Raw genomic sequence first — 25299 nt, forward strand, 5'->3', positions numbered from 1 at the left:
AGAGCTAACTCAGTTTGTTCTGTTTTGTGTTCATGAAAGAGAATTATTTAAGAGTATAACATGAAAGTTCACAGCAGCCTCTATTAAGGTCTCTCAGAGATTCAACTCTCAGCAGACTGCGTGCTCTACTTTGCTCTACAGACTCGACATATTAGAAGAATGCCTGTTCCGGTGAAATTTATGAACCAGATCAGTAATCTGCCACCATGAATAGAATGACCCATCGCATAATTACATCATTTGCAATTGGGCAAAATGAATTAATTACACAATGTATCAGGACAAACAAACATTTCTCTGTGCATTTGTTAGGCATAATGTGTGTTTAATTTGAACAAACTAATCATATAAATGGATATGAAAAAAGATCTGTTAGTGTGTCAGATAAAATATTTAATTTTAGAACATAAGAGAATAAACATTTAATGCAAATCAGCACTTGATTTAGCTTATATCTGAAACTCATTCTTGGCCATGCTGATTTTATCATCAACTGATTGGAAATGGTGCAACTGCAGTTCAAAGCTTACACAACTGAATTTAAATAAACTGATAAAAATCAATAGCAGATTTTGTAGTGTATGTATTATTTTGCGGCATGTTCGAAGCAGTGAGTATTTACCATGACAGATTAGATAGTAGCTTGGCAGATATAGTGATACTGTTAAATATGTGATACGAAAAAAATTATAGAGGACTGAATTGTAGAATCAATTTAACTCCTTAAGCAGTGTGGCAAACTGTGAATAATGCGCTGATTCTGAGTGAGGGGCTGTAAGTTTCTGAGAATAAAAAAGCTTTTCAAGATGGAACTTCCCCCAATGCCTGAAAGACAAGGCTTTGATGAGGACACCAAGTTGAGAGCTCCTACCTTGACAAAAACATGAGAGATCATTATTTTAATTCAATTATCTGCAAGTGGGCTCTCGTTCCACCTACGCTTTGAAAAGACTTGAGGTTTTACTGGTTTATTAAAACTTAAGCCGGTGAAATAATAAATGGCACGCAGATGTGTAACAATCCAGTGCAGTAATATAATATGTTTTCTCAGGTTAAAATGTACATCGCAACAGTCATTATCATTGTTAAGGAATATGACGAGATTAAGCTGGAACAGCTGCTGCTGTGAAAAGTACGGAAGCAACCAAAATAAGATTCAGATACGTAAAAATCAGAAATAATTCTTTGACAGAGCAGCTTGAAGATGTTTCAGTTGGTTTTAGCATGACGGAAAAGGAGGGATTTTATTGTAATTTCTGAATTTGAACAAACTATTTAACAATTTTAAAGGGATGTACTATCAGCCAAAGCTTTTTGTAAATGTGAATCAAAAATAATTTACTGTAAGTGAAAAAAATTAGGTAAGAGATTTAATTTTAAACATATAAAAACCTACTTCTTTGCAGTGGTGGTGGGGATTATTGACATCAAAATTGTACCCAAATTTGGGGTCATAGGGTAGATGGGTGGGAGAGCTAATGCATACAATAACCTAAAAAATAGCAAAGGCAGTTAATTTGTTTGATGATCAAGTTTAAAATGTGAACATTTTCACCATTGATTCCCTGATATTCACTCCCAGACATGTTTTTTTGAATCACCCATTTTTTCAAGTAACTTCAAGTACTGGAAAAAAAATGTTTTCAACTAAATTAAAGTTAATTCCTTTGTTGAGCTGGCTATGTTTTTTGGATCATTGTCTTTCTGCAGAATTAAGTTCTTCCGAATGAGTTTGGATGCATTTCTACATAAACTGGCAGTCAGTATGTTTTCGTAAATGTATGTGTTCATTATGCTACCACCACTGTGAATTACATCTCAATAAAAATGAATTGAACCTGTTCCACAAGCAGCCACGGAGCCCAGTCTATGACAGCTCATCCAACATGCTTCAAAGATGTTTAGAATCACAAGCAGATTCCTTCTTTCTCTAATTTTTTTGTCTTAGAGCTTAATCACTCTGAAAAACTATTGTGAGTCAAGTTTGTACTTTTGCTTTTCAGATTCAAGATTCTTGATTTCTGATATTTACTGCTGATGAGTGATTTGCATCTTGCACCATGGGCTCTATATCATTGTTCTCTAAATCTCCTTCAAACATTGCATTGTGATATTTCTTTGGACTCTGTGATATGTCATAGACTGTTATTTCACGATTTTTCTTTTTCTTGTTGGATAACTAGTTAGATACTTATTGCTTTACCTGACATTCCAAATTTTGGTACTGGCTGTGTAAAATGTTTCTGAAACACCTCTGATGGATTTTTCCTGAATGGCATGGTTTTCTACAATAACCAGCTCTCTGGTTTTCATGTTTGTCCACCCTTCTTAACTTCAAATGAGTCTTCACAGGTGAAAACCAAGGCTTAAACTGAGTCTAGACATGGCTAAGCAATAACCCTCTCTGGTCAAACCAGCATTACTCGCTATCCAAGATGTGCACGTTAACATCACTGAAAGAGTGGTCACTGGCCTATAGGGGTAAATATACTTTGGGGTCCTGCTCTGATGAGGCAGCTCATCTGTGTTGTGCCATCCACTACTTAGCCAGTGGTCAGTCAGCTGAGACCGAAGAAGTCGCTTAGATGAGTCTTGAAATGTTTCTCCAACTGAAAATGCTACATCCAGATGAACAGAATCAACTTTCTGGAATCAATCTTGTATCCTCCTGAGACCCAGCCTATTCATTTATGTCCTCTGTAGTGGACAAACAAATCACCAATAAAGTTAAACTGAGAGATACTTTTTCCCCCTTGGTTCTCAGAAGGATTTGGCACACCTGGGTGAGAAGAACATCTGTCGGTCAACATGTTCCAATTCTTTGGCTCACTAAAAAAGAAAGGGGTCCTTTGATACAAAATACAATATTTGCTAAGTTGTTTAATATACCTAGGTGCAAATACTGGGGAATAAAAGTAAAACACTGATCTTTCTTCTCATGTTCATCTTTTGGTCTCATGCTAAAATGTGTTCAGTGCAAAACACAAACAAATTAATTGCTGTTGCCTTGCTGCTCCAATGCTTTTGGAGAACATTCACACTTACACTTATCAACTAACATGCATGTTAAGTGATTAAGAAGTCAGCGTACCTGGAGAGAACCGACAAAGGCACGAAGAGGTCCAGCTCCACACAGAGTTTAGAGTGAGGAGTTTGAACCCATGACATTCTTGCTGTGAGGCAACGGGTGTTATCCCCAGCACATTGGGCTGCAACAATGAAGAATATAGTATTGTATATTAATTAAATAAAAAATGAAACAAAATGAAAAAAGGTTATACTCTATAATGACAATTACCAGAATAAGATGGGTCATTTTTTAGCACTTCAAGGGCTGTTTTCCTTTTTTTTGCAGCAGCAGCAGCAGCATGGTTAAAATAAATATGTCACACTACCTCTTTTTCATGTTTAATTGCAATGATCAGTAATTACTCTGGTATTTTTAATGTAATATTTCTATTTTCTCATGACGAAACATCCTACCTTATTCAGGCTGTATGTATTTAGTATCTTCTTTATATTTTTTATGAAATTAAGCTGGAAAGATGACTTGTATAATAGATATAGAAAAAAATAATTTTCCACTCTCTCTAGAGGGAGAAGTCTTTGTTTTTTTCCATTCTTAGTAATCTTCATTGTATGTGTGATGCTCTGTTGCACCAGCTCACAACTTTATTTGCACACACAGCAAAGGTGTTAATTTAGTCTCTAAGTGTAAAATTCAACACTATTTTGCCAAAGACTCCATAATTCCTCACCCATCACAATTTATTCCTACCACTTTCACGTGGTTTTGGATTACTACCCCAGGGCCACATAAGCTCTGTGAGTGAACAAACACGTCAACAACAAATAATCTGCCACTGGGAGATTTGCCATACAGGAAGATGCCGCAATCGAGTATTTCAACTCGCACATCAGTTTGAAAAATGTGTTCATTTCTGACAGACAGAGTAAATCCGATTATAGTTTGCTGTATCATACTCTCTATATCTGTGTAGAACAAAAGACATTGGTCAACTTATTTTCTGGGGCTATACTCATTTTATTCAATGGGACCCTCAGTGCATTTTCATCTTTTATATTACAGTTTTCTTTCTCTTAGAAATTTTTCAGAATGCTTTGCACTCTGTTTAGAGAAAATGTAATACTGACTGAGGTCATTTTTTATCCGTACACTGAGGAAACATTTCAATTAAATTATCTGGAAACTTTGTGAGACCTCTACATTATGTTTTGTTGAGGAACATGACATAAAACTTTATTAATTTACAAAAACACACAGCTTTTGGCTTATGAATACATTTTTGGCCTGGTTTAAGAAAGTCAGCAGTGGCTTACCAATAGTATAAAAAGTATAGAAGCACAGACAGGGAACAGAGTGCAGATCAAATCCCTTACCCACCATACATGAATCCCTTAACAACTTTCTACATCCTGTACAAAAGTAAATGGAAATGTCTTTTCCCTAATTGTAATTCAAGCAGCCTGTAACTGAACTGATAAAACAGATTTGTAATATCTATATAAACATAATTTCGAGGATACATTGCTTGTTATTCAACCACTTAAAAAAATCACAAAGGTTTTTTAAGAGTTCAGGGACAGCTCAAAGCTAGATATGTAATCTTTTTTTAACAGACTTTGAAAAGTGATAAACCAGAGTTTCTTTTCACTTCCTGAAGCAGTATAGCAAAATTATATTGCCAATGACCGGATTTGTTTCATAGGTGATTGCAGCACAGTGACCACAAGATGTTTGAATCTGTCTTGTCAGCAGGCTTTGCTTCATTAATCTGCCTGATTGATTCGGCATAGCTCTGTGACCTTGCTTTGCACTGTGTGACCTACATGCCATTTTCACCTGATCTCCCATTGTAATTGTTAACAAACAAAAGAGACATAGAGTGAAGCGAAGGTTAAATTTCAACTCAAACTGTTAATTATAACCAGGAACTACACTCATCTAAATTAATGAATCTGTTTTAATTTCTATGTGATTGCATTTGCTCAACTTGGTTAATATTTTACATTTATTGTGTTCAGTAATATTATTAAGACTTGATTTGTCCCCTATTTTGTAGCTATTTCCCACCCAAGTTCCTTTTAAAACAACTACCAAAATAAAGTTCACTGCTGAACCAGAAAATAAACCAACATTGTAAGACTGAATAAACATCTAATCTCATAATCACCTCCTCTGGATTACAGATAAGCCCCTCTCTCTTTTATTAGGCCCTCAGATTATATCGTGATACTACATAGTAAGAAAATGAGGAACAAGTTAATTAATTTAATATTCAACATGACACCTTGATTATTTGGGCTTACTAAGCCCCAAGTTCCCCTTTTAGACATGAGTGTAGAGTATAAGGAGAATGTGATACAGCAGAAACCTGAAACATAAACATGATATACTGTCAGCATGAGTGATTTGATCTAAATGTAAAGTAAACGTAAATGTGCTTTACATTTCTCTGTAGGCTGCCCGCGGTGCAGCTCATGAGAGAAATCAATGTCAGCTGCTAACGTGTGATCGAGAAGCTTTTAGTGATGCAGAAAGCATGCACAGCACAACTGCTTCTGTAGAGGTGATGCATTATATTCTGAATCTTCGCTCTAAAATGCATTATGCGCAATATGAGTAGATATACAGTGCTTAACAAATTAATTAGCCCAGATTTGGCTTAAACCAACCCAATGGTAGGTTTATGCCACAGGTGCCCTAAATGAAAAGTATTGGTAATTATTGCAATCATTTTTATGTTACTGTAATGGTTGATCTACCAGTATGTGCAAACTATTTAACTGAAACAATATATTTATTACTGAAATACAATTACTGTTTTTATCTGTGAATTTTCTTAGCTAAAAATATAATAAAGCACATAATTATTTTTTTGATTAAGATACCAAATTATAGTTATTTGCCTGCATTCTTGACTTCTCAGTGAAGTCCAGTGTGCCCTATCAATTTCAAGTATAAAACATTAATTCACACACACTTTTAGTTAGTTTAGTTAAAGCAAATACAGCTTTAATGTGACGTACACCCAGAAATTTGTTTTAAAAAATCTGTCACTTTTATACTCTCTCGCTTTATTTTTACAGTATCTGTTAGGTTTGTATTGTTGATTGTCATTTATGCTTAGAAATATATACTCATATATGCTTAGAGTTTTATAATCGATTGCATATTGATAGGATGTCTGATCCTTAGCAGTCTGCAAAGACTCTGTGTGCCTCCCAGAGCACTCTGGCATACACACACATCTTAAGGTCATGAGAGAGGTCATACCTTCTCTTACTGGTTTATGGTATAGGAGGACACCTACTCTGTATCTGTTTAAGTATAAGAGCCCTTTGTTTAGGTGGACCACTGGACTCCTGGCACCAGTTTTGGGGAGTCGTTCACAGGGTCACATCTTCACACACACACACACACACACACACACACACACAAGGTACTCTTTGTTCACATGTATGCCTGTGTAAGACGTCATATGTTAATGAACTTATGCATAGTCATGTAACCACAATAAAGTGTTACGGGGAAGCTGGCTGAGAGCGACTGGGGTTCGAGCGGAAGGAACGGTGCTCGTCACAGTTCTCTCCCTCGTGCACGAGATCAAACAAAGAGCTCTGCTTGGTGTCCAATGCTTTTTGCTGTTGTAGTAGAATTATCTCGTTCCAACGGTGGGTCTGTGCCAAACAGAGCCAACAGTATCTATGTGGAGCAGAAGCATTTTTGAGCTGCATGCACACTTAACAACAACTGGATCTGAGGCACTTGAGACACCAACAGTTGGGTTGACCCCTGAGCCCTATCCTTTGGATGCATTTCAAGCACAAATTAATGGGAGAAGACCAGCCAGGTAGGAGACAAGGGGCAGACCAAGACATGCTGCAGGGGTTACATCTCCATTTGAGGCCGCCTAGGGAGACGTGAAGGCAGCTTGGTGGGGGCGGTCTGAACTGCTTTGCTTGCACTGCTGCAGCAGCAATCCTGACAAAGATAATAAGTAGGCCTACCCAGAAGATGGTTGGAAAAAAAGCTCTCTGTTTTTATTTTTCAGCAGTCCTTTTGCTTTGTAATTGGTTTCTTTTCAACGTAGCTACTTTCAAAGTCTGAAAGGACTGCATGTGGTAAACATTTATATCACAGGCAGAATAGATAGGCAGACTCTAAATAAAACCCATCACCACAAACTATATTCTGAAAAACAAGCAAAGAGTTGAGTTAACAGTTTATGAGACGATCTCAACAAACAGCGAGAACTATCTCTGTCTCCAGCCCCTGAACTGAGTGTCACAAGACCCAAGGCCATTCATTTTTATTAAAAATATAAATCTTTAAAAATGGGTCATGAATCATTTTTAAAGGGTGCGTAATCTCCTAAAACAGCTGGGCATTGAGCACTCTAGATTTTACGAGTGGCTTCTACAGAATCAGGTCAGTATGTCTGCTAAGTCGTCCCACCAAGTATGTGGGACAGATTCACAGACTCATGAGTATAGCTGTTTATCAGCTTCATTCATACTTTTTCTGTATTAAAATCTATAAATCAGTGTCAAGCTTACTGGCTTTGTTGTGATGTTTACTAATTGATATCTGATAATAAATCAAATTGTAAAGGTTCTTATTTGTTATTTTTGAAGGTGAGTGTTTTGTGTGAGACTGTGTCTTAGTCAATGTTATTGATATAGTTATTCTCATAGTGCCTATTTCTATATTTGCTACCCGCTGTTCCATTTTTCCTCGAAGTTTATAGCAGGCAGGGTTCAGAGATTTGTCAGAGCTGACCTCAGAACATAACATTTCCACTGCCTTAGGCTGTACACACAAATCGCAGCCCTGCAGACAGCATGTGAACGGCAAAGACATTAGTCCCATTTATTACCCATCCTGGCCAAAATAGTTTTTGTTCTTCACAACAAGAGTTTGGCAGGCATTTCCAATTACCAAAGATAGTGTGTTGACCCTCAAGGGCATTTGGAAAGATGAAAAAAATGTAGATTTGAGGAGGTTCAATTCTATTCAATCAATATGCTTTTTATAGGCTGTGCAGATCTGTCAGAGGAACAGCGGTATCTTTACCCTCTGCAAAACATCTCTGACACAGGCTGAATCATGGCATGATGTATGAGGATCAGAGCACATAGTGCAGGTTTCCATTTCTGTAACTTCAAAACCCTGTTTGATTTTCTAACCTCTGACCTGCTTCAGTTTCAAGGTATGATATATTGGTCTGCGACAGCCACTCAGCTCTGACTGTTAACGAAAATCTGCCCAGAAGGGTAAAACCTGGCGTTGGAGATATGTGCATGTCACTCTAATTAGTATCCCACTGGTTATTAAGGAGGCCTTTTGATTGGATGATGGGGCGTTGACTGACTAATTGCCTGGAAGGGAAAGCTCTGATCCTTGCAAGCCAGACAAAAAACTCAAGTGAGTCCAGGTGAATGATAAAGATTTGTAGAAGCAGACGTCATCAAACTGTCACAGAAAGACTGTTTCACTAAGATAAGAGTGAATGGGAAAAGAAGTAAAATGGAAAAATTTCCTCTCACAATAGCATTGTATTTAGCATTATGGGCACTCCTTCAGCAAATATCAAATTGGTATTCAAATTTATCACAGTCAAATATTTTGCTGTACTGCAGGCACAGTCTGCGTAAGAATGACCCAAGAAGATGTAGACCACAGAGTCTAATGTTCATAAACTGGCTTGATATACGCAGCTGCATCATGGTTTGGGTTTTTTCTATTTGTTGTTGTAGGTTTGGCTCCCATTTTTCTCACAACTTTATGTTTCTCAGTGTTTACTGTGTCTCCTATTATCCTTCTTTAGACTGGATACAAAGGTTATCCTCTTTAGACTGCATATGAACAATAGTAGTGTGTTGTCACCCAGACTCATACAGTGGAAACAATGAATCCATACCCTAAAGCAGCGGTCCCCAACCTTTTTTGCGCCACGGACCGGTTTATGCCCGACAATATTTTCACAGATCGGCCTTTAAGGTGTCGCGGAAAAATACAACAAAATAAAACTAGTACTGGTACCGAAAAAAAGAAGATTTATTCATAACACATGTGAAAAGACCCAGGAAAACCGAGTTAACGATAAAAACGATAATAAAATAATGCTGAAAACCGATAAAAACCCTGAAAACCATACATTTCACACTTGAGCCTCAACTCTCGCGGCCTGGTACCAAACGATTCACGGACCGGTACCGGTCCGAGGCCCGGGGGTTGGGGACCGCTGCCCTAAAGCATATGCTGCTTTAATGTAATTTTTACTTCAAATCAAACTATAATCTACTAAATGAATGCAATGTTCAATTTTTTTTAAACACTTTTGTTTACTGAAGTAAATAAGTTAAATGAGCAGAACTTTAGATTCATCAGCTCAGGTCCATCCAGCCAAAGGAGTTACATCCTATTGGCCATTAGAAATAATGCAGTTAACTATCTTCTATCTGTTTCTGTGTATTTCCCCTTTTGCGTGCCATGCTTCCTGTTTTTTCACTTTGTTCTCTATATATTTATAGCCTTGTATATCTCTCCCTTACTTTGTTCTGTGCTTGTTTTCTTCGTGCCATTTCTTTAGCCTAGTTTGTTAGCCTTCATCTGCTTCCCTGCTTCTGCTTAATTTGCTAACCTCGGGTTGCACCAGCTTAAGTTAAAGCCTGCTTTTTGTTTTTTAAACCTGCCTTCTTTGTCATATACTTTTTAATGCATTTACTTTAACAGTGTGTTGCCCTACAATAATCTTGTAGTGTTAGCTATATACAACTTTTAAGTAATTCTGTGATTTTTCAAATACATTTCTAATACTGTACATAGTCCAATGAAAGCTTAAACAACTCAACTATAACCGAGCAGCTGTTTAACTGAATAACAAGACACTTTCTTGCTTTACACCATAGTTTGATGAACAGAATTTGGAGCAGGGTGTTTTGCCAATGTAGTGGCTCCTAGCAAAAAAACACACTGGGCAGTCCACCATAAAAGCCAATCCAGTATGTAGAATTTCTGCTAATGAGCTTATGGTGATTGGCAGTAAAGTTTTAAATTAAATATGCCACAAATTTTAAAACTAGTTATCTGTTAATACAACTTGACTTCCTGGATCATATACATATACACAGTAATAGCGTACTGTTGTTTTCAGTCTGATTCTCTATACTTTTTTGAGTTGTATTTGTGGCAATTCTTCATATAAATTACTACAAATAATAAAAAAACAGCATCAAGATGATCAACTAGTGTTCAACCTAAAGTTAGTCAAAAATTCTTATAAGAAAGGGTTTCAAATCACCTGATGACTTACTGTAAGTAAATAAATAATGAAATAAGTAAGGTTCATTTATATAGTTATTTTCAAGACAAAGATCACTCATAAAAAGCTAGTAGTAAGGTAAAATAAGAATGAAAAGATTTTAAACTGAAGTCTAAAGCTGACAGGAGCTGTTGCAAAACCGTGGTGATATGTTAAGATTTATGAGAGTGAACCTTACAGCAGCACTTTAGACAGATTGGAGGCAGTTAATAGATTCTTTACTCAGACAAGAAAACACGCATTATAATAATCTAAATCAGAGGAGATGAAGGCATGGAGAAGCATCTTCATTGCTTTTTGTGCTTTTGTGACACCAATAATTCTTAAATGAAAAACAAGAGTGGTTCAGAGACTTGATGTAAGCATCAAATTTCAAAGACTGATCAAAAATGTCCCCAAGTTTCTCAGTGTTAGCTTTTATGTTGGATGAGAAAGAACCCAGTCACTGTCTGACCCAGGCAATAATCCTCTCAGGAGCAATAATTAGATGCCCTGCCTTGTCCGTGTTAAGCTGCAAAAGGTTATTTGCCATCCAAACTTTGATTGCATTCAGAGAGTCATTTAAAATGGATAACTTACCCAGTTTCTGAGGTTTAAAAGAGAGGTATAGCTGAATGAAAAGATGATAAGAAATTATTTTAAAACTGATCATAATGTGACCTAACGGGAAGCTTTACAATGAAAATAGCTGAGGACTTAACCCAGATCCTTGAGGAATGCCGCACAATGGAGCAGCAACACATGACTAAAAATTTACCACCAAAATCAAAAGCAAGGTATGAAGTGAAGCTAACCAATACAGGGCCAGAAATCCCAGCCATGGACCGATATGTTAAGATCTGAAGGTCAGAGGTTTCAAAGGCTGAGCTGAGGTAAGATTGAACAGTCACCCTCATGTGCAGGCATCAAATGATCATTTGAAACTTTAAGGACAGCTGATACAGTCGAATGTCATTTTCTGAAACCAGACTGGAACTGATCAAAAAGATTCGTTTTTTGTTAATTGCATCCCAAAAACCTTTGCTAATAATTAGCAATAAAAAAGAAACTTTATTATTTACTGGTGGGTAATAATGGGTCTTAGTTTGTTTTTAAAAATTAACAGGGATTGGACAATAGTAGCTTGGGACACAATGAGCAGTCAAAGAGATTAATAGGGTCAAAAACTTTGAGAAACAAAGTTGTGAGTAAAATGAAACCCTTAGCCTCCATTGCAAAACTTCTGATCATCACTAGTCACCACATGAATAACATTTGCAGTAGAAAAAAGAAATGACTACACACAGTCTTACTAGGCATCAACAGTTAACATGACTCTTAACTTTGCATTAAAAACAGTATCATCAATCCAAAATTCAAGAGATAAAAACTCCAGCAAAACCAGTAAATAACACCTTTGGTTGAAGGGGAAATAGCTTTTAGACATTACGACGAATTAGTGAACGCATTGCAAAGGCTTCATATAAACAGTTCAGTGTTATTAAATTGTTTCAGTTTAAGAGTCATAAAACTAAACCACGCTGAGTCTATTTTTTTTTTATAACCAGGCTATTGACATAAATTTAATGATGCTCAAAAGTAAAGACATTTAAAAATGTAATGAAGTGAGGCTAGGGACATCATCAGCAAAGTAAACAGCATAATATTTTAATAAATACACTGTAATGCACTTAAAAAATAAACTAAAATGCAGATGGTGGCAATTACATTTCAAACTACATAAAGCAATTGACTTTCTTTTCAGGTTTTATTTTTCAGCAGGTATTACAAGTTTGACATTTATCTACTTATACCTCTTGTATAGTAACACTGATGTAACATGGCCAATCTAAGTTCTTTTTAAACTGATTATAAGATTGAATGCTTGAATCACGATCACAAAGTAATAAGAAGCTTCTATATCATCGAGTAGCAAGAGGCATGTTGCTTGTGTTTGTGCTGATCACCATGGTGATCAAAATTACTAATATATAGTGTTGGGGAGTAACGGAATACATGTACCGCCGTTACATATTTAAAATACAAAATATGAGTAACTGTATTCCGTTACAGTTACCGTTTAAAAAAGTGGTATTTAGAATACAGTTACTTTGTTGAAATAAATGGATTACACGGCGGTATTTCCCTGTTTCATATTGTCGCGGGTCAGGACTGTTTTGGTTTTGTTTCACAGCTATGTTCTGTTGTTCCAGGCCGCAGCGTTATGGTTGCCATGGTTACAGGGTGACGCTCTCTCTGCGACTGTGAGTTTCCTGGGTGAGAGAGCCCTTTTTGTTGTTGTTGTGCTAAGCTAATGGGCAGAATGCTACAGGCATAGCCCTAAAGAATGTAGCCTCATGGGCAGTGTAGTCCGTGCTGCAGGGAGAATGGACTGCCATACCCGTTATGTGTCTGTGAGCGCGAGGGAGAAAAAGGAGAGTGGAAAACTACCAGCTGTCATCGAGCAGAAACGGGAGCTGGAAGCATGTAAATATAATAATAACCACTGCAGCCAAGAAGAGTGCCTGACAAGCCCAGTTGTAAGTAAGCTATTAAGACTCGACTGTACACCGTGTTCGTGTTTTCCTCCGAAACAATAAGTTCCGTTGGAGTATCCTTTCAACGCCTCTCTCTGTCTCTCTGTCTCAAACTCGACCCAGACAACAAAGTAAAGCTATTTTTCGGCTACGAGCCACGGAACCCGGCGTATTAGCCAGAGCAAGGGTGTAGATTTGGTTTTGGCATTGGTGGGGACGGATGATTCAACCACCGAACTCTGCCCTGTTTCTTTCTTTTTTTCCTTTTTGTCTTTGCTTCTTGATAAAAAAAAAAAAAAAAAGGAGAAATGTACTTGCCTACATATGCTATTCTACATTTTTTTTAACCATTTAAAATTACAATTCATAGTTTTATATGTGAATTACATAATGCTAAATTACTATTAAACAAATGACTGACTAAGTATTTTAGGTTTAGTTTACTTCAGCCATATTCCATATAAATCAGGTATCATACAAAAATAAAAATAGTTTAAAATACAGTCATGACAATAAAAGAATATGACTTTAACAACATTAGTTCAGTTATAGTACACCAACATCTGTTATACTTTGGCACTAAGGGAACACTGAATGACCTGCTGGTTTATGTCCATAAAAGTACTCATCTAAGATGACCACAAAGTAAAAGATCTCTCAGCAAAATTATGCAACATTGCACTGTTGCCCCGATCAAGTCAGTGAGCTGAGATTTTTTTATTCTAAACATAAACTACTGTTACAGCAACAGACATGGACTACTGGTGTCCCACACAACAACTCAATGTCCACTATGGGAAGTCTCTCCTGGTGGACATGGCACACAGCAGCATTGTTTAATCTCATTTGAGTCATTGTTAACCTTAGCCATGTTTTTAGTCTTCTGAGAGCACTGAAGCTTCTTTCAGCCTCAGTACCTGCATTTTATCCTCAGATTAAAATTATTATTACAATGTGCTTGATGTGCCTCACCTTTGGCCCTGGCTCCTCCCCTCTGACTGCACTGGGACATATTGCCACCTGATAAAATAACACATTGTTTCGTGCCATAAAAAATGAGACGTCAATTCAGATTCTTTGTCAAATATACACTAATGAATCAATTTCATATATCAGCAGCCTAACAATTGTCATGATAATAAATACTAGTTAATCTATAGCACCAAATCATCAGTCAGTCACCTGTGACCTCGCCTCTTCACCTCTGTCCGAGTTACAACATGGCAGAGCTGCCTCTGTCAGTTGATAAATAACAGTGAGACATTCCAAATACATGCAGTCACACATGTGCTTTAAATACAGTAATGAACCACCAAGTCATCATCAATTTCACCTGTGATCTTGTATCACCATTACTCTCTGAGCTTTGTGTTGGATCTTCTGTCACCTGACAAATAGAACATACATGACAATAAGAATAAAATGTGTAGCTGCTTCAGTGTTTCTGTCAATTTGTGCAGATCTTGACTCATCAGTAATGTTTGTAGGGTGAGAGCATTTTTAAAACAATTTGTGCAAACTGCACTACAAGGTGGAATATTTGCAAAATCATGACTACCTCATGATATTTGTCTCAAAAATGAACCCTATGAATATGTCAGTGCCATTAGGAAGAAATTATTGTGTCACCAACATTTTACCGTTAGACAGAATTTTAACAGCCTCTGTAAACTAATATCCTGGCTTACTCGAGGCTGCCGTTTTCTCTGACAGTTTCAATCAAGATTAGAAATGCTGCTCGGAGACTGAGAGAACTAATAGTGCTGCATGTTGTGCAGTTAGTTTCCAAAACACGTTATTCATGGTTACATACAAGTTTAGACTGATGTGGGCCAAAGCGTAGCATAGCCTGTAACGTTATTATGACGGACACCTTTTATGAGTTAACTTGGCTTTAAGTGACTTACAGGTTTCTTAGAAAAATACTTTCTTATATCCAGTTTCTTCCTTTTTGCTGCCATCCTCCTCTCCTCCTCGCAGTGCAGGCTTGCCGCTGCTAAAACTAAACAGAGCTCCCTGAATGGCACAGCCAATCACATTGGCCATATTTGTCACATGACGTAGGACTTCAGTAGAGAAAAGCAGATCGTTTTTTTCTTTCTATCGGGTTTGTTTTTCTTTACTCGAAGAGATCAAATTATTGGTGGGGACAATTCAACAATCGCTGGATATTGTTGGGGACATGTCCCTTCCGTCCATGCCAAATCTACGCCCTTGAGCCAGAGGTCCCTTTACCTTCAGTAATAGTAATAAATCACATTCATGTAGTTGTAAACAGCATGATAATATATTAAGTAATCCAAAGTATTCAGAATACGTTACTCTCATTGAGTAACGTAACGGAATACGTTACAAAATACATTTTGGGGCATGTATTCTGTAATCTGTTGTGGAATACATTTTAAATGTAACCTTCCCAACACTGCTAATATATAACAAGCATGCATACAAAATAATCAGTTTTCTGGAAAGATGGAAACATTTACAGATTGAAAAATGTTTACAATGAAAAAAGAAAAAGAAAAGGCTGTTTAGCATGTAATATTTTAAATGTAACCTTTAACTTTAATTTGCACTTCTTATCCACATAGGTTAGAATTAGCTATCCCATTTTCTTAGCGATCAGCATTTAGCAAAATAACTGCGGTGCATTTCCCTATAAAAAGAAATGCCAAACTTGCATCTTGACACTCACTGACTCCCTTTGACATTGTCACCATCTGTAATTTAAATGCAAACAATGTTAACCAATTTTTAAAGCAGGTCTCTCTTTGTAATGATTGCATTTTGGTTCCTCTCCAGGCCTATTGTACTCAACTGTTGCCCACAACAGCTTATCTGTTTACATCTTGGTTGAGAGGAATCTTTAGAGAGCCATAAATCCTTTATAATTCTTATCAGTCTGCTTGTCTAGATAAAAGCAAACCTAAACCTTATGACATTGAACATTTTTTTTTTTTACAGAAACAGGAAAAACACTTTCATTAAGAACCAGAACAACAGCATGTACAGATCATTATTCAAATGAATAAACACATCATGACACACTTTTCTATGCTAATTAACAGGAATAGAATGTGAATATGTGCCTGAAAGCCAGATTTTTTGATGTTTGTCTTTCTGTTACTGCTACACATACAGATGCATACCAGCAATATTATGCCTCCCTGTTCCAAAGATGACACAATAGACACATCTGATCTTACTAACTGTACAATATTTCTGCCAATATTCCTTTCTCCAGTGAAAAGTTGAGTTTGCTGCAGGCAGCCACATGACTTAAGCCCCCCCCATCAGAGCTGAATGGCCACTGATTTAAGATTAAGTCTGAGAAGAGGTGTGGAGCAAAGGAATTTCATACACCAGTAGGCCTGAAAACTCGGTTCTGACTGAGCAGTCAATCTGATTGAGGTTGACATGTGGTTAACTGTGCTATGCTAATCATGCACAGCAAAAAGGTGTATTGCTGCGTTACCGTATGTACACCTGTTTGAATTCACTGAACATGGATGTCCACGAACAGAGACACTCTGTGCTGTTCTTTTCTCTTGACAAATTTTCTGTACTTGACCTAAAAGCTGTGAGCAATTTAGCTCACTTTCTTTTCACCATAACCATGGAACTTACTGGCCTCTCTCTGTCTCATAAACACTATATTTTTCAAGCAGACAGCTGGTCAATGTTGGCTCTGATTGTATTTTTGCTGCTGGAATTGAGCCATCAGTGGCAGCGGTGATGAAGCATGAGCTGTTTGACATAAACTAGTAAAAGTGACAAGAAGATCATTACTGTGTCTTACCTTGGTCACTTGCTGGTCGTAAATAAGCTGAAGGGCATTCTTTCAGCTCAGGCTAATGTCTGCCACACAGGAGGGGATCTGTCACAATCTTTTAACATGATCACAGTCTCACTTGTGCCACAGTAAAGTGAATCCTTTGATGCTTACACTGTCTCATGCTGGCATTACTATTTTTTTTTTTTGTATTATCACAGGCGGACTAACCTGTGGTTCTCATGGGCTTGTGTCACTCCCCTTGGGGGTGGTACAGATGGTGCTTATCCACCCCCACCAGTCCGAAACCTGGTTTTCTCAGCTAGTTTTTGATTACAAATTAATCTAAATCATCTGCAAAAATCCACCCTTACCCCTACCAACCCACTCATCCACCAACACAGTGGTTTGAAAAACACAATCCAGGAGCTCTGTAACATATTTTAACTGGTGTTTACAACGTGCATTTCACACTGTTATGTATTCAGAATATGAGTTACATCCACAGTGTCATCCATAAATGTAGAAGTAGCTGTAGTCTGTTTTACATTATTCAAATTTCTTTTTAAAAACAGACATTTTTCTCATTATCACCCATTACTACATTTGTATGCACTTACTGCCACTTTAATAGGTACATCATGCTCTGTTTCCCTCAGAACTGCCTTCATTCTAAATGGCAAGGTAATTTAATCAATCCTCAGAGATTTTAGTCCGTATTAACTACACCGTTGCTATAGATTTGTTGATTGCATCATGTGAATCATTTTACTACATCCCAATGGTGGATTAAGATCTGGTGACTGTGTGTGTCATTTGACTATAGTGACCTCATCACCATGTTCGGGAACCAGTTTTAGATTATATTTGATTATATTGGAGCCCCCAAGAATTGCTGCTTACTGACTATTCTTTCCTTTTTGGACTGTTTTCTGTAAAACCAGGAAAATCCCTGTAGATCATCAGTTTCTGAAATACCCAGGCCAAGCCATCTGGCATCAACAGCATGTTTAAAGACACTTAAATCACATTTTTTTCTATTCTGATGCTGGCCACCTTGTCCATGTCTACATGGCTTTATTCTGTGAATTGGTGTCATGTAGTTGGCTGATCAGAGATTTGCGTTAACAAGCAATTGAACTGAAGTTTTTCATTTTTCCAAATGTAGGAGTGGATCGTTCCTAACAATGCTCCAGTTTAAGGATCATGGGTGATGTTATGTTAAAAATCATGTACTGGATTTAAAGATTATATACAAATGTTTCTATACCATCACTTGTAACACTTCCCTGTAGGACAAAAAACCTGCTGCAATGTTTCATTTCCATTTTGATCAAATGTCACTTTAAACATGAGCAATGAAGATTACATTTATAAAACTCTGAAATGTCGAAACTCTTATATTTACTTTGCTCAACAAATATAGTCTTAAAAACTCTTGTTTTGAAAACCATGCTCTTAATATCTCCAGCTACAGGGGATTAACTGATATGCAGCAGTAACTTATACATTCCTTTATATGACTCACAGAGGATTTGTTGCTGTGAATGACCAACCCCAAGGTTTATTTTCCATCTAAATAAGTCAAACACTCCACTACAGCTTGTTCTTAACCTACAAAATTGCACATCTCCTAACAGACCTTACATCATATTTGCAGTTTATTTAATCTGTCTTTAACCGTTTACCGCAAATACTATCTGCTAGTACCATCTTCAAAATATCAATGTTAAATTAGGCAGAACTCATGTTAGCTAATGTGTTGGGTTATACTCCTCATTTGTTCATCATTGACACACTGTCTGAGCATTCAAAGACAATCAGGACAGAAAAATTATCCTCCTTGTATCAAGAGACAGAGTTAGCGCTGATCATCCAATGTGCCATCTGAATTCCATAAAGCTCCAATCCTCATTTCAGTCAGCATGACTCAGATAAGCAAAGACACAGAGGGGGGCTTGAGAAATGTCAGAGAATGACAATGAGGCTTTTGAAATTGCAGCCAGCCATCTGGATTAATGTGCAGAAGGGTTCGACCTGTTTTCCTCGCTCTTTGAGAGAGGGATGTAGAGGCTATAGCTGAGAGATTGACAAATCACTGACTGTCATCTGTCTCTCATCCACTGTGAAAAGGACGAACATGCGAAACTGTCATGACCAACAGGAAACTCTCAATGTTCACCTTTCTCTGTGTAAACACTTGGAGCACATTAGACACAGCTGAATGTCCCTGAGCCCTCAGGCTCAGCATGCCGACAGGCCCCCTGCAGAGGAGGAAAAACATGAGACGGGAGCATTGCAAAGCGAGCATATGATCAATGGAACAAATTTTGTGTAGGTTATGTATGCACAGTGTTTATCAAGCTAACATCTTGGCTGCTATGTCTAGATGATTCTCTGTGAGCAATATGGGTTAAGCAAAATTATGTTGCTTTGTGATGCTGATCCTTGAATTAAGGAAGCTTCTTCAAGTGGCACAACTAAATTTTGGGTTATAATTTTAAAATTTCCACCTAATAACTTGTATTTTCGATGGTGGCGTGAACAACCTTCCATATGGAATTCATCCTTCACTTATCTCTGTTGCTTCTGCTGGATCTGTCAACCAGTGCAGATAAAAGTGTTCTTCTTTATGCTACCACTAGAATCAGTTTACTCTGCTAAATATAATTAACAATAGAAACCAGTGAAACAACTATTAGCTTTATTAGTTTGTTGAAAATATTTGAATTATTCCAGCTGATTCATTTTAAATCCAAATCTTATCAAATATTTCCTTTGTGCGTACACAGCACATGATATTTGTTTAGTATTGAGGGTCAAGGCCTGCTTCAGGCAGGCTTCCAAAGATGCATGAATAAATGTACAATTGCCTAGCAGACTGATACAATATATGCAGAATTTGATTTACATTTATCACATATTTGTGACACAGGAGAGTAAAATATATGCAACATCACCTCAGAATAATGAAAACAGCATTCTTTTAAGCAAAATTAGCTTATATCTGATATTTATTGAACAACTTTGAATACGGCCCATAGTTCTCCATATTTTATCAGGCAATATCTTTTCTTTTCTTTTTCCTCCGGGCTTGATAACAAACCGTCTCCTCACAGAAACTCGGATGTCTTCAAGTAGCTGAAAAAATATATAAGAGTGGAAAACACCGTCCGCAACAGGCTTTAAATATGGCTGCATGCAATTCAACAATTTAAAATGCACACACAAATAAATGAGGTGAATGTTGTGGTGTGTTTTGTATTGCTTGGACTAAACGTGATTGCATATGTGTGTGCAAATCAACAGTCATGATTAGTTCTTTTCTTTAGTTGTGTGCTGTTTTCCATGTTTGGTGTTGTATTTAATGATGTGGATGGCTCCTGCATGTGAGTATGAATAATTAATCTTATCTTTTTACAGTTTCTTCTTTTTCTTTCCACAGATATATGTGTGCAAGCTTAAGTTGGTCTTCTGGACACGGATTGTTGTTGTTACTGTTTAATTGTTAACTAGATGCGTCAATCTTCTAGTTAATTAAAAAAAAAGTCAGTGTCCTCATCAGCTGAAAATACATGGAAATAACAAAAAATGGATGTTTTTTGTATAGCTGTCTACAGAAGTATTTAGTTTGTTTTTGTTCTTAACTTTACAGGAGAAATCATCTCAGAAAAGACAAATACTCAGGGAGAAATACACAATGGATGCAAAAATCATTCTTAAATGGGCTTCTTTTAATATAAAGAACACAAACTAAAGATTTGAAAATGCCAAGCAGACTAATACCTGTTGTTTGCACAGGTATGGCAAAAAACAGTTTACTTGAAATGCTCATCTTATGACCAATGATTACAATTAATAGGACTGCAGAGTTTGTGCTGGAGGTGATCAAATGTTTAGCTGTTTTAAGGCTGTTTTTGACTTCCTAAAAAGCTGTTTTCTATTTTTTACCAATCTGGATAGGCACTATTTTCCTTTGTGCACCGTCCCTTAAACACTAGTACTAAATTGCCATGATTGCACCTGAATTCTGTTACCAGTAGAATAATTTACAGCTGTTGAAGTGAGAACGTGGAGTGGCACAGTAAATTAGACAGCTGAATCCAATTGGAGCTGGTAGACTGAAAACCTGTGCTTTATTTTCAGGGTTGCAGAGGGCACACAGTGTGTTGCTTCTGGGCTGAGCTATCAATAGCTTTTACACCCACACCAATTTTCTTTCACTGCTGGCGGTGGCGAGTATTTAGTTTAACTTCCTCTTTTGGTTTAGGACGGGCTGGCAAACTTGAATTTAGTTGTGAATTGCACTGGACATCTGCTGTTAAAACAGGGTGTTTCTTTGCTTTAGCTTCTGAATACTTAGCTCCTGGATAGCAACATACAAAATAGGGCTTCAAACAAGAGGCCGAGTTTGTGACAGTGGTTATTACGTCATAGTGATTAGGACACAGCCTGGATTTGCACATATGTAGTAATATCCAAACAAATCCCTTATCTCCCTTGGCATAGATGTTGCCAATATCAGTTGATTTCTAAAAGGAAGATAAATTAAGGAGCACCCTCTTTAAATCCACTGCAATTATTCTTCCCTACTTGTAATATGCTGTAGCTCTCCTTCCTTAATGTAATAAATAGCTCTATGTAATTCACTGAGCTTTGGAGCTGCATGTTTCATTCCCCCCTTTGGCTGTAATTAGTGACTAGTTAAAAGAGTGGAACATTGTTACGTTGGGGCGATGTCGTACTTCTATCTTGAGTTTATGGTGGATAATACACAGTTGCTTGTATGATCGCTGAGTCCTGGGATTACAGCATCATCTCCTATTCATGGTCAAGGCTGACGTGCTGTTTAGTGTGGACACAGCTGGGCCATACTGATGAGTGACGTGTTTGCTGAAGGGATCTGGTTGATTGATGGTTGTCGAGCTGTTCTTTGTTTTGTAATGGGATCATGACGTTATTGGCAGATCCCTCTGTTCTAATACATGCTGCCTAACTTCCATCCAAATTGTCTGGATGTGTGCCTGTAGGCTGATCTTTGACAGTTTGGATTTGATTAGATTAGCCTTTATTGTCTTGGAATAATTTCTCATAAGGGATCAAAGACTGCAGGCCTATCTCCTTAGCTTAACACTTGCAGTACATAATACTAATTTGAAACAGCAGCAATGTTTTAAAAAAACAAAACAAATCCAAGTAAACAAGTAACACGGGACAAAGTATATTGTGTGCCATGCTAAGATGATCACAGATATGACTTTCCATTGTTTGAGATTTGTCTCATCTTAAGCATGATTTCTTTATATTTTGGTTGGTTTGCAGCGATTTATTAAAACATGTGCAAGCACACATGGAAACACAGTTTATAAGGCAAAAAAACTTAGTTTGCAACTGTAAATGAGTCTCAAAGTCAATATTTGGTTTGACCAAATTGTTATTTCTTCAACACGGCCTGAACTCTCTTAGACAAGCTTTCTTGTAAAAAGTAGTTTTCAGGAAGACCGGCTTCTTAAAGGACATTCAAAACTCTTCTTTGGATGTTGGCTGCCTTTTGTTTAGTCCTCTGTCAAAATTCAACATGTTCCCACACAGCTTCAATAATGTTGAGGCCCAGGTTCAATCCATGATTGACAGTCTTCAAATGTGTGTTTTCTGTCAGGTAGACTTTTACCACATTTTGCCCACAGGTTTGGGATCACTGTCATGCTGAAAAATGACCTCTGTCCTCTTCCATACATACATGGGGATTCGTCACTCCATAAGACCTGTTGCCACTGATTTTCAGTTCAGGTTTTGTGTATTTGGCTTACCTCATCCTTTCCCCCTGTTTCCCTTTCTTAAGAATAGGTTCTTCACAGCCACCCTTCCACTGATATTTTCCTGATTCTTAAGGACACAACTTTCAGATACTCATCATTTGTTGTATACACTTGTCCTTTTTACTTGCAATTTTTAAGGACACATTTTACACCATGCCAGGATATACCAACTTTTTGGCATAACGTTATGGAGCTTATCTTGTTGTTAATTTAAAAATACAATTTTATGCCTGTCAAATTTAGTTACATTTCATGGATTCAATTAAAGAACTTGAAACAAATTATGTTCCAATCATAAAACAGGTGACTAGCAACAAAGTTCCTTAAGACACAATTTAAAATCGATTCTTTGCTAAGTTGTTTGTTATTCCTTGAGTTAGGTGCCTTTTTTTGTAGTTGAATCATTATAATCATTACAAGATCTTCAGAAAGCCTGAAGAACTCAAGGACATTTTGGAAAAAAGGACAAAAGGATTGTTAGTGTGTTTAAAATGACACATTTTTTTTGATCACTCCACAGTACATGTACCCAAAGTTTTACATCTGTTGACAACACTAAGACTACTACTGGTGCCCTCCTCACAGGATATCATCAAGTACATGAGTCATTACTATTGCCTCTGAGGCTAACATAACAGGAATGCATTTTCAGTGAGATTCAGCTGAAACTCTGGCTAAACTATCTCCATTAATTTCCCCTGTCTTTGAACCACACTACGGATGATGCCAACCATGCTAAACAGTATCCTTAAACTCTACGTTACCTTTCATCACTTTCATCACCAAAACAATATATATGTCTTTTGGATGTTAATAGATTTTATGCTAACTGTAATTCTTACTGCAATTTCGATTTTCATCACCTCAAAGTAATTTTTTTTATTAATTCCATTTTTGATTCCCATCCTATTCTTGCGCACTGTTATTAGCTGGAGATTTTGGGCCCCTCATAGTGACATGTGTTTATTATTCTAACACTGTCAGCAAGATGTAATTTACCTTGTGTCCTAAAGCATATAATCACCTTTGTACTGATGTGACACCCACATGAGCATCATATTTAGTCTCACCATTGTCTTAAGAAAACTCTTGATAATGTCACCTGACCTTGTACTTTATAGTTTCTAAAGTGGTCACTGTAACTTTCAAATTTTACATAGAAAATATCAGCTCTAACATGTGTGTCAATTTTTTGGAGCCACTAGTGCAAATTAACTTTGTTAACCTTCTAAATTATAAAAAAAAAAATCAATTTGCATAAATAAGTTCTGATTTGTATAATTTTTCTAAACATTTGGTTTATGTTGAACAAACAAAAACATATAAGGGGCTTCGGGTTGGGGTTAAAAAAAATCACACTGATGTTGTGGACGTTTCAAAATCGCATGTATTACATATAAATATGGCATTCAAGAGTACCAGTAAAAACAGAAAAAAAGAAAAGCCATTAATTTGAGTAAAAACAACTAATAAAATGAGCTTCCAAAAATCAAAAGTGACAACATCCAAAAAGCGAGGCCATCACAAGCTGAACTCCTAAAAATAGATAAAGAGGGAATTATCACTTTACTCTATTTAAAGATCGACAAACACGGTAAAGCTACATTATTAAAATGAAACTGCATTGAAACAACAGCAGCCGGTGTTTGTACTGGGCTGTAAAATGAATTTGCAATATGGGAACATTTCATAGCATGCACCACTTGACTAAATTACTTTTTCCCTCCAGGTTTTCATTCTGCAATAAACGTTTAGGCAGACTCACTTCATTATTGTAAAAGTACCTGGAGGTGTTTGTATCTCTTTATTACCCTAACACAATATTAAATGTTATTAAAAAATAATAATTAAAAAATACTACAAATGTTAAAGAACATTGGTTGAAAGGTTCGGTTTACCAGAGCTGTGGATATAAAGAGGACTAAACATCAGTGTGGATACAACAAACAAACTAGATAGAGTGTGAAGACTGCTGGCCACAAGCTCCACTGGTTACACTGTACTCTATTCTGTGGACTTCAAAAATGGAGAAAACCAACACAGGTATAGGAATAACAGTGCTAACTGCTTTCTTGATGAATCCTCAATCAGCATAAAAATACCATAAGTTTCATTCTTTTAGCTGGAAATTTGATGACTTGATCTAAAGTGATCCAAAGTTGTATTTTAGATCAAGTAGTGTTGGTCAAATCAAGGAAAATGGTTCTTTAGAGGAAATTGTGTGTACAAATATATAACTGAGCTCCTAACTCCATATGTTCCCTCGCTAAGGTTCATGCACCACCTGCTTCTGGCAGTCCAAACCTGGATGAAAACCAGGGGCGACCCAGCCTTTTCTGAATCGCGGAATTATCTCACTGCCCATGTTAGGATGGCCCCCTCATTGCCTGTTTTAAAAACAACATATTGAAACTAATTTTTAATGTTTGCCTTTTAACATTGAATGAGAGTAGTGTGTTCTTACCTTCTATTCATTATTACTATTATTATTATTACTGTAATTCTTGCTGATTTTTTGTGTGGTGTTTTGCTGCCTCGTATAGCACTTTGTCAAACTTGTGTTTTTAAAAGGACCTTATAAATATTTTGGATTGGATACATTTTACACATCTGTGTTTATTTTTATGGGACACTGATGACAAAGTTACAGTTCAACATTAATACTGTAATGAAAACTGTCTACATTCTTACCACAGGTGTCCTGCAGAGACAAGCACCTGCTGGACTTTGAAAGCTCTCTGTGCTTCTGGATGTGAGGTAAATAAAGTGCTTGAAGTGTATAGTTGAAGTGTAGTTCTATATGAATGTATGAATGTGTATATGTAAATGTGACTTGTTTTTAG

General features: G+C 36.9%; 1 long non-coding RNA gene across 2 annotated transcripts in view; it reads left to right on the forward strand.

Moving 5' to 3' along the window:
• The first annotated feature begins 12617 nt into the window (after positions 1 to 12617).
• Positions 12618 to 25299, forward strand: part of LOC146392663 (uncharacterized) — a 67714-nt gene continuing 55032 nt past the window's right edge. For both annotated transcript variants that reach the window (XR_014802287.1, XR_014802286.1), the window contains exons 1-2: positions 12618 to 12868; positions 25153 to 25213. This is a non-coding gene — a long non-coding RNA (uncharacterized LOC146392663). The remainder of the gene's footprint in view (positions 12869 to 25152; positions 25214 to 25299) is intronic.

The sequence above is a fragment of the Perissodus microlepis genome, chromosome 2 (genome assembly GCF_051167445.1).
Source record: "Perissodus microlepis isolate ML-2025 ecotype Zambia chromosome 2, ASM5116744v1, whole genome shotgun sequence".
Classification (NCBI taxonomy): Eukaryota; Metazoa; Chordata; class Actinopteri; order Cichliformes; family Cichlidae; genus Perissodus; species Perissodus microlepis.